This window comes from Lampris incognitus, chromosome 13 (assembly GCF_029633865.1).
Source record: "Lampris incognitus isolate fLamInc1 chromosome 13, fLamInc1.hap2, whole genome shotgun sequence".
NCBI lineage: Eukaryota > Metazoa > Chordata > Actinopteri > Lampriformes > Lampridae > Lampris > Lampris incognitus.
The window spans coordinates 48,730,809-48,741,959 of record NC_079223.1 but is presented as its reverse complement, the minus strand read 5'-3'; positions in this window follow the sequence as shown (position 1 = coordinate 48,741,959).

Below are 11,151 nucleotides of genomic sequence, written 5' to 3'. Positions count from 1 at the left end.
GTTAGGGAGCAACACTGATTTGTGACTCAATTTCACCTGTTGGTAAATTGTCTAATTTCCACCTGGTGGAAATTAGAAAATTTGCAAGACAACCCCTATAACAGGAATGGATTTGCAGGTGGTGGCCACAGACCATTTGCCTGTCCTCATCTTTTCTGGCCGATCTTTGGTTAGTTTTTCATTTTGCTAGTGCCCTCACCACTAGAGGTGGCATGAGGCGGTATCTGCAACCTACAGAAGTTGCTCAGGTAGTGCAGCTCATCCAGGATGGCACATCAATGCGTGCTGTGGCAAGAAGATTTGATGTGTCTCCCAGCACAGTGTCCAGAGCATGGAGGAGGTACCAGGAGACAGGCCAGTACACCAGGAGACGTGGAGGGGGCCGCAGGAGGACAACAACCCCGCAGCAGGACCGCTATCTGGTCCTTTGTGCAAGGAGGAACAGGAGGAGCACTGCTGGAGCCCTACAAAACGACCTTCAACAGGCCACTAATGTGCAGGTTTCTGCTCAAACAGTGAGAAACAGAATGCATGAGGATGGTATGAGGGCCCGACGTCCACAATTGGGGCCTGTGCTCACAGCCCAACACCGTGCAGCCCGACTGACCTTTGCCAGAGAACATCTTGGTTGGCAGATTCGCCATTGGTGCCCTGTGCTCTTCACAGATGAGAGCAGGTTCACACTGAACACATGTGACAGACGTGAGAGAGTCTGGAGACGCTGTGGAGAACGTTCTGCTGCCTGCAACATCCTCCAGCATGACCGGTTTGGCGGTGGGTCAGTGATGGTCTGGGGAGGCATATCCTTGGAGGGCCGCACAGACCTCTACGTGCTAGCCAGAGGTACCATGACTGCCATTAGGTACCGGGATGAGATCCTCAGACCCATTGTCAGACCATATGCTGGTGCAGTGGGCCCTGGGTTCCTGCTCATGCATGACAATGCTCGTCCTCATGTGGCCAGAGTGCGTCAGCAGTTCCTGTATGTCGAGGGCATTGATGCTATGGACTGGCCTGCACGTTCCCCAGACCTGAATCCAATCGAGCACCTCTGGGACATCATGTCTCGTACCATCCGCCAACACGATGTCGCACCACAGACTGTCCAGGAGTTGACCGATGCCCTGATCCAGGTCTGGGAGAAGATCCCTCAGGAGACCATCCGTCGTCTCATCAGGAGCATGCCCAGACGTTGTAGGGAGTGCATACAGGCACGTGGAGGCCACACACACTACTGAGCCTCATTTTGAATCGTCTTGAAGAATTTCCACAGAAGTTGGATCAGCCTATGTTCTCATTTTCCACTTTGATTTTGAGTATGATTCTGAATCCAGACCTTAATGGGCTAATGATTTTGATTTCCATTGATCATTCTTAGGTTATTTGGCTCTAAACACATTCCTCTGTCTAATAAATAAAGATTTTCAGCTGAAATATTTCATTCATCGAGGTCTGTATTGTGTTTTTAGGTGTTCCCTTTATTTTTTTGAGCAGTATATTATCAGTTGGGTATCTCAGTTTCAGATCCTTAATAATATTATTGATTTCAGAAAGGGAGTTCTTATTCTGGTTTATATTATTGTATCCATACATATTCCCCAAAATAAAAAAGGACTGCTCAACTGACAAAACACATAGGATCCAGAAGTTGTTCAATAGGATAGCAGTACCTGCAGAGTGACTGGTTCATGACAAAATAAAATCTTATCCCCCCATTGGTTGGTCCAGAACTTTTCATCAGTTTCATTAGAAGGAGTCTCTTGTGGCAGAACACAGTGCGGTTTCTTGCTTTCACGGACAAGAGAAATTGCCTTTCGTTTAATACTATCTCTGGGACCCCTTGCATTAAGTGAAATGAAACAAAAGTCTGAATTAAAAGAGAACATCAAAGAACGACTTACAACTTTTTTTTTAAGCAATATACGTATTTATTGAATTTTGTTTGCAAATTACATCAAACAAGTAATAGCGCAGTGCAGCAAACATTTTCACCCTATCCCCCCCCCATAACCCTGTCCCTATAACAAGTAATACAATTCAAAGCAGGGTTAAAGAAGATAATAAAGATAAAAATTCAATTAATAAAAATAATAAAATAAAATAATAATAACAATAATTTCTTTCACAGACTGATTAGAGGGTGTGGTTTTTTTTCCAGTTGCTTTTACGCATATAAACAGTCAGATAGAGTTGTTCTACTCCCCCAGAGCTTGTTCTTGATTAAGCAAGTTACCAACATTAGTATTACGTCTTAGGAAGTACAGAAACAATCCCCAGATTTTATCAAAAACACTTTGTTTACGTCTAACAATATACATTATCTTTTCCATTGACATGTTTGAGGCCATTTCTTTAACCCACATACCAATTCTTGGTCCATCAACACTTTTCCAATTAAGAGCAATTACACGTTTTGCTTGTAATATACACATATCTATAAATCTGAACTCATTGCTAGCTAAATGTGGGACGGTAGGATATAAACCAAGAATAAAAAGCTTTGGACTCAATGGTAATTTCTTTGACAAAATTTGATCAATCATATCAACAACATCTTGCCAGAAGGCTTTCACTTCCCCACATTCCCATATACAGTGAAACAGCGTCCCCCTTGCCTAACTACACTTAATACAGGTATCAGGAATATTGTCATTAAACTTGTGCAATTTAACAGGAGTTATATATGTACGCATCAGCCATTTATACTGTAGAAGCTTTAGGTTGCTGCTAACTGTCTGTCTCTGGGCCTCTTTACATGCCTCACTCCATTCTTCTAAAGATATTTCCTCCTCTATATCTCCCTCCCATAATCTCAGTTTTGTCTCTGATGATTCATCAGATCCAGATACAAATAAGTCATACATAGTTGAAATTAAACCTTTATCATAACAGTGTTTTGTGACTGCAACTTCTAATATAGAAATAGTAGGAATGTCTAATGAATGGCTTTGACAGGATGATATAAAACTCCTTAGCTGAAGATATTTGAGAAAATGATTCCTTGGAATGTCATACTTGGTAGATATTTCCTCAAAGGACATGAATACTTCATCCTCCTCCCTGTACATGTCTTGCACTTTCCTTAACCCCTTTTCAGCCCATAATTTAAATCCCCTATCATTTTGCCCTGGTTTGAAATTGGCATTACCCCAAATAGGACTGAAGCGTGACCGGGACATATTTATATTCAAATACTTACAAGCATCGAACCAAACATCAGTCATATTCAATATTATAGGGTTGTCTGTATTTTTCTTCAGATATTTACGGTCTGCTGAATACAAATACAGGTGCAATGGTAAGCCTGGTTTAACAGAGCAGGCTTCCAGATCAATCCAAGCTGGGGGACTTCCAGATGAGAAGTAAAACATAATCGACCTTAATTGTGCTGCCCAGTAATACCATTGGATATTTGGACATTTCAGGCCTCCTCGATCATATGGTAGATAAAGTAAAGATAGACGTAATCTAGGACGTTTATTTTGCCAAATAAAGTTGCTAAACAGTTTCTTGATTTTCGTGAACAAAGATGAAGGAGGGGGTAGGGGGATATTCTGGAACAAATAAAGAAATTTGGGAAGTATATTCATCTTTAGGATATTAATCCTGCCGATCATTGAAATAGGTAAGGATGTCCAACGCTCTATCGAAGCAATACTAGCGTCCAGGATGGGCTCATAATTTGACTGAGCAATCTTATTCACCTCAGGGACAATTTTTATTCCCAGATATGTAAATGTGTCTGTTGGGTTGAAGGTAGAAGCATAAACAAGACCATTCTTCCTCTCTGTTTCATTCAGTAACATTATAGATGATTTGGAGTAATTAACTTTATAACCAGATATTTTCCCAAATGATTCAATAAGGTTTAGGAGCGCTGGGATAGATCTATGCAGATTTTTAAGCATTAATATCACATCATCGGCGAAGAGTGCTACCCTGTGCTCCAGATGTCCCTCTCGAATTCCATAAATATCGCTGTGTGTCCTCACCGCTATAGCAAATGGTTCTGTCGCTAGGATAAAAAGTAAAGGCCATGAAGGGCTCCCTTGAGGGCAACTTCTACAAATGTTAAAAGGTTTAGAAACCTTACTATTCATCAAAACTTCTGCAGTAAGCCCTGTACAAAGCAATCTTACCCATTTGATAAATGTATCCCCAAGGCCAAATCGTGTTAACACTTCAAACAGATAAGGCCATTCAACACGGTCGAAGGCCTTCTCTGCATCAAGTGAAAGTAAGGCCGTGTCAGGCGCCTCCCTCTGACTGTATAAAATATTGAGCACTCGTCTAACGTTATGAAAACCCTGTCTCCCTTGAATGAATCCGTTCTGGTCTTCCCCCACTACTCTAGGTAGAAGATCCTCCAATCTTCTTGCAAGAATTTTACAGAGTATTTTTGTATCAGAATTTAGGAGACTAATTGGACGCATATTTTCAAATTCTGTATTTGGTTTCCCCGGTTTTGGGAGTAAAGTGATTAGGGCGCCCCTCATAGATGTAGGGAGAAGACCATTCTCAAAGGATTCCTGAAACATCTCCAAGAGGGGTGGTATTAATTTGGTTTGAAATGTTTTATAAATGTCTATAGGGATGCCATCTGGACCCGCTGATTTTCCAGCCTGCATACACCCAATTGCTTCTGCAATTTCCAATGCAGTTACATCTTGATCTAATACTCTACATTCCTCTTCCGAAATTTATGGAATATTAAGATTGTCTAGGAATTGTGTTTGCGTGTCCAGATTAGGAGAGCACTCAGAGCTGTATAATTTCCCGTAGAAGTCTCTAAAGGCTTCATTAATCTCTGTCGGGTCCACTATAGTTCTACCACTTGGGACTTCAATACAATTAATAGACCTTTCTGTTTGTTGTTGTTTAATGCGCCATGCTAGAAGTTTTCCGGGCTTTTCCCCCTGATCATAGTAGGACTGTTTGAGTCTCATTAAATCAGCAGCCGCTTTATTAGCTGCCAGTTCATTGTACTGTGCTCTAAGCAGTAGCAGTCTTGTATGAACATCTGTAGGTATATTTCTATTATTATATATTTCTGTTTCCAGTTTTTTAATTTCCTCATCTAATGTCTTCATTTCAAGTCGTGTAGCCTTTTTCTTGGAACTAGTGAAGGAAATGATTTGGCCCCTGATAAAGGCTTTGAAAGCCTCCCACCTTGTGCTAGCAGAAGTCTGGGACTTGTTACATTCAAAATACAGGTCAATCTGCTTATCTAAGAAATCTATGAATGTAGGATCCGCAAGCCACCCGGGTTGAAAACGTCATCTCGGGGGGTCGCACACTAAGTTATTATCTTCATAGGTCAAGGATACTGCAGCGTGGTCAGACAGAACTATACTACTATAATGACATTCATCTATTTTGGAGACAAGTAGCGCTGAAACCAAAAAGTAGTCTATGCGTGAGTGAGTTCTATGAGTACCGGAATAGCAGGAATATTCTACTGCGTTCGGTTTACCATGCCTCCAAACATCAAACAAATTTAATTCCTTCATAAAATGGTGTATCGTCTTTCTGGACTTACTGTGGGTATCATCTAAACCAGTTGACCTGTCTTTTGAAGGCTCTAACATACAGTTAAAGTCACCAGCTATTATGTATTTCCCAGGATGATTTGAAGCAGTCAAAAACAGACTATTATAGAATTTAGAGTCATCTTCATTGGGGCCGTAAACATTTATCAAAGTTAAGGTTTCAGATAATAACCTACCCTGGACTATAATATACCTCCCTGCAGGGTCCTTAACTACATGATGTACCCGTAATGGAACCGATGTATGAATTAGTATCATAACCCCTCTAGCATGAGTGGTGTAAGGAGCAGACAACACTTGACTCTGCCATCGTCTTGCTATTTTGGGAACGTCCTCATCCACCATGTGTGTTTCTTGTAAAAAAACGATTTTTGATTTCAAGGATTTTATCCTGCTCATTACCTGCTTCACCTTTGTGAGTTTGATCAAACTCCTACAATTCCACCAAGTAAATTTTACCTTGCAACTCTCTGACATTGATTCCGGTATGTTATATTAGGAACCGTAGTGAAGAAGTACTTTGACAAACCACACCCACTGATGAAAGAATAAATAATAAAATGAAACCACAACAACCCACCCTCAACCCCATACGAACCTGAAGTCCAGGCACTCTGGACATCCCCTCCCATCCCACGTTTAACTACCGCTAAAACGAGTTTCTCTACCTTTTCTTTTCTTCTCGCGCCAGCTCGCTATCTTACTTTTTCTAAATACTAATCACACATAACATCAGTAATGAACTGTGCAACGCCAACAACATGTAGGCATATATAAAATTAACCATCCGAACACATACTCAAACCTGGAACCCGTGCATGCAGACTGGAAGACGAGGAGAGGGAAAAGTCTGTAGCCTGGTCACAAGAGTCCGCGATGCATTGGGCCTTCCTTCCTCCGACAGGCGCATAAACCGATGATGACTCTGTCCCTTAGGCCTAGGCCTACTTGGATGTGCCCACGTCATTTCGGCTGGTGCTTGGACATTGTCTCTCATTCAGGGTTAAGTGCATTCCACAAAAGCTGAATAGTCTAGCTATAAACCAGACTCCGTCCTGTCCAGGAAGAAAAATAAAGCCTAAACAAAAACAAAATGGCGACAGCCCGAACACGTAGCTACATCTTTCGTGTAAATGGACATAAAATAAAATAAAGTGAGCTTAATAGCCTACTGCATCAGTCCTTATCCGAGGGATTGAATAAACCTCTCCACTTCTGCTGGGGTTTGAAAGGTGTGGGGTCTCTCGTCGTGTGTTACCAGGAGCCAGGCTGGAAAGAGGATGCTGTGCTTGTGGATCCCCCTGTCTCTCAGCTTCTCCCGGACCTGGTCGTAGTCGCGCTGCATCTTGTGCACCCCAGCAGAGAGGTCGATGTGAAAACGGACCGGCGTGTTCTTGTAAAGGACCTGTCCCTTGGTTTTGGCTGCCTTTAGTACTCGCTCCCTGTCCTTAAAGTTCATGAACCTCATGATCAATGTCCTTGGACGACCCGTGCGAGAGTCTACCGGAGCGCCGATTCTATGAGCCCGCTCCACTACCAAGCCCTCCCGCGGATCCATGTTCAGAGCCTCCGGCAACCACTTCTCCAAACATGCAGGCGCATCCTGGCCCTCTTCTTTCTCCGGTAGGCCCACCAACCTTACGTTATGTCGCCGACTCCTGCATTCCAAGTCCTCCACTTTGTCAGTAAGGCTTTTGACGGTGCTTTCCAGCGTGCTAACTCGGGGTGTTAGCTTCTTAACGTCGTCCTCCACGTCAGAAATCCGTTGTTCGGCCTGTTCCATGCGACCCATGCATTCCTGTATTTGTTTCTTTACATCCGCAATTGTCGCTTGCACGCCATAAATTTTCTTGTAAAGTCCACTTTTCAAAGACTGTATGGCTTTCATGATATCTAGGTTGCTATTCTTATCTGTGTCTAACATCTCGTCATCTTCTTCCTCGTGGTCGTCTCCTTCGTTAGCCATATTTTCAACCTGCATGGCGTCGCTAACCTTCTCGGCCTCTTCCTCGTGTCGCGATTTCCTTTTCTCCTTCTCCTTTTCTCTCTTTGCCTTTTCTTTCGGGTTTTTCCCTGACATTTTAGTTCTGGGTACTCTTATACACGTATTGCGTGACTTTAGACAAGATTCGGATTAGTATTGTAGGATTAATTTACACGGTAGCTGCAGAGCTTGAGATGTGCGACCCCCTAGTCCCTCGCCATAACCGGAAGTCGACTTACAACTTAAAGTAGTAACAGACTAGCAGGAAAATGGCTGCTTTGGAAAAGAAATTTAGGGCAATGTCCCTTTTTAAACATTCAACTGAAATGTACCTCTTAAATATGAAAAAAAGTTTCAAGCATTGGGTCAATAAAGTGACTTGAGTCATGAATTTGAGTGACAAGGTGATTAGGGGACCTCAATTCGTTTACCATTTATGTGGCCAGCCGGTCCTCTGAAGTCTGCTCGCTGACCTGCTTCTCTGGCTTGCTTGATTCGTGGCCACATTGCCGCTCTCGCCTCCCTGTCCGCCGGCAGGATGTGCTCTGCAAAACTTCACTTCAACTCCTTGCACACTGCAGAGCCCTTAGTCAGACGCCAGAACTCATCTCGGAAATGCCTCATGGTGGACTGTATGACGACATGGCGATGCCTGCCTCCCTCCTTTTTACCCAGTGATCTTGGAGTGATCTTGATCAGAATCTGTGCCACCTTCTCGCTCGTATTTTCCTTTTCTTGGTCCTTCAGCCCGCGTGGCTTCAAATTCCAGCGGCGTTAAAACGCTCAATCTCCAGGACTCTCACTTAGATTGGCATTTTCTTTCTCGATTTTTTTAAACTCTTTTTCCAGAGTAAATGTTTTAGATTTACAGTCTTTTATTTCTGTGGCATTAAACTCCACACTTGGTCAATTCTGCAATCACGGCCGTGTTGTTTTTCCATTTGCACGCTCAGCTCTTGTAGCATAACAGAAAGATTGTTCACAGCGGCAAGTACGGTGGCATTAGGCACCACCTTTTCACCTCTCGTTTTCATGAGTGGGCACTTGGGCATAGTGAAGCTGAAACAGCGATTTGGGGTGGTGGCCAGGCGTCGACCATGATATTGAAGCGCTGGTCAGGGATTGCGCTGCATGCCTCAGTGGCAAAACTGGACCGCCAGCCACACCGCCCTTACAAACTGCCAGCCCATCCCTGGGACCATGTCCAGTTGGACATCTGTGGCGAAGTACATAGGCGAGGGATCCCTCATCATCAGTGGTTCTTGGTGGTGCTGTACGACCTCCATTCAAAGTGGCTGGAGTGTTACGTATCACGAATGAAGACCAGAGGCCAGTAGCGAAACCCAAAGGACAGACAAACACAGAGCACCGAGAAAGCCAGAAGGCAATTTTAATGCAGGAAGATAAACACTGCTACAGGGATGATAACTGGGGAATCTCAGGTGGGGGTTGTTGTGACTATATGCGTGTGCCTGGATACCAAAGTCCGAACCTGTAGAGCGAGGGGGGGGGTGTCCGAGGAAGCCCGGGTCCGAGATCCAGGAAGTCAAGTCCAAAGGGAGGGGTCCAGGGAGAGAGACGCGGAGGGCGATCGCTGGAGAGGTCCGGGGAAAACGTGAAGGTCAGTGGGGACGAGGAGTGAGGGAGACGTGGAAGGAGGGTCTTGAGGGAAAACAAAAACAGCGAGACAAAACACAAAAAAAAAAAAACAGGAACACAGGAGTTAGATACTGAGGAACAAAACAGCAACGTGGGAATAGGCACGAGAAAAGGGTAAGCAGGAAAATCACTGGAATAGGCTTGTCAGAGCTTTACTGCAGGGTTCAGTACGTCGAAGCACAGACAGGCGTTCTGGGAGGCTTCTTGTAGAGGGCTGCCTGATTGCCGCAGGTTTGCCTGATAGATGATGGCAAACACCTGGTGCAGCGCAGCGCTCGTCTCATCAGAGCGCAAACCGAGCAAACCGAGGAGTGCGGGGTCGGCCAGGTAGTATCGGGGCACCCAGCTGCCATCCTCAGGCCCATAACCGACCCAGTCCACCAGGTACTGGTAACCCTGGCCTTCGCGGCGAACGGCGAGCAGTCGGTTGACGTCCCAGACAATCGCCACCGTGGAGGACCCTGGGAGGCGGAGGAGCTTGGACAGGGGGCTGGAGGCTACTGGTTTGAGGTGAAACACAGGATGGATCTTAAGTGAGGCAGGGAGGAGGAGATATACCGCGGAGGGGTTGATGATACGGTCAATGGTGTAGGGACCGACGTAGGGAGGGGCCAGCTTCCGGGAGAGTGTCGGGAAGGGGAGGTCCTGGGCCAGTAGCCACACCCTCTGGCCAGGACGATAGGCCGGGGCTGGCACTCTCCGCCGGTTTGCTCCGTGTCGGGACCGCTTTGTGGCCCGCAACATAGCGGCCCGGGCAGTCTTTCAGATGTGACGGCACCGGCAGAGATGGGCCCTGGTGGACGGGACCGCCACCTCCATCTCCTGACAGGGAAACAGAGGGGGTTGGTAACTGAGGGAGCACTCAAAGGGGGACAAACCGGTAGCAAAGTTCTCCATGCTGTTCAGGGAATACTCCACCTAGGGTAGATGCTTGCTCCAGGAGGCAGGGTTGCTGGTGGTGACACAACGCAAGGCCGCCTCCAGGAGTGAGGTTGGCCTGCTCCATCTGCCCATTGATCTGGGGGTGGTATCCGGAGGAGAGACTGACCGTGGCCCCAATCCCCTTACAGAAGGCCTGCCACACCTTAGAAGTGAACTGGGGACCATGGTCGGAGACTATGTCCTGAGGGATCCCATGGAGACAGATAACATGGGAGACGTGGAGGTCCGCCGTCTCTGCCGCAGAGGGGAGCTTGGGAAGGGCGACAAAATGGACAGCCTTAGAGAACCGGCCAACAATGGTCAAGTATCCCCTTGGGATACGGGGAGGCCAGTCACGAAGTCCAAGGCAATGTGTGACCAAGGTCGACAGGGAGAGGGCGCAGGAGACCCGCCGGCGGGCGATGGGTAGCCTTACTGCGGGCACATGTGGGGCAGGCGGCCAAGAACTCTTTCGTGTCCGCCTCCATAGTGGGCCACCAGAAGCGTCTGCGGATGAGGGCCACCATCCAGTGGACGCCGGGATGACTGGCAAACAGGCTGGAGTGCCCCCACTCCAGCACCTGGGACTGGACGGTGGACAGCACAAATAGGCGATTCCGGGGTCCATTGCCTGGGTCGGGCTGGGCACGCTGAGCTCTTCTCACCACCGATTCAATAGCCGAGGTGACAGCACCCACCACCCAGGCTGGGGGAAGGATGGTGTCAGGGGTGTCCGGTGCGTCAGGGGACCCCTCTGGAAACAGGCGGGAGAGAGTGTCTGCCCCGACGTTCTTGGAACCTGGACGGTAGGTGAGGGTGAAGTCGAACTGGCTGAAAGAGAGAGCCCAGCATGCCTGGTTAAGCCTCTTCGCCGTTCGCATGTAGGTCAGATTCTTGTGGTCTGACCACACAACAAATGGCTGCTTCGCTCCCTCTAACCAGTGTCTCCACTCCTCCAGGGCGTCATGGACCACCAGCAACTCCCTGTTGCCGATGTCATAATTCCTCTCTGCTGGGCTGAAACGCCGGGAGAGGAAG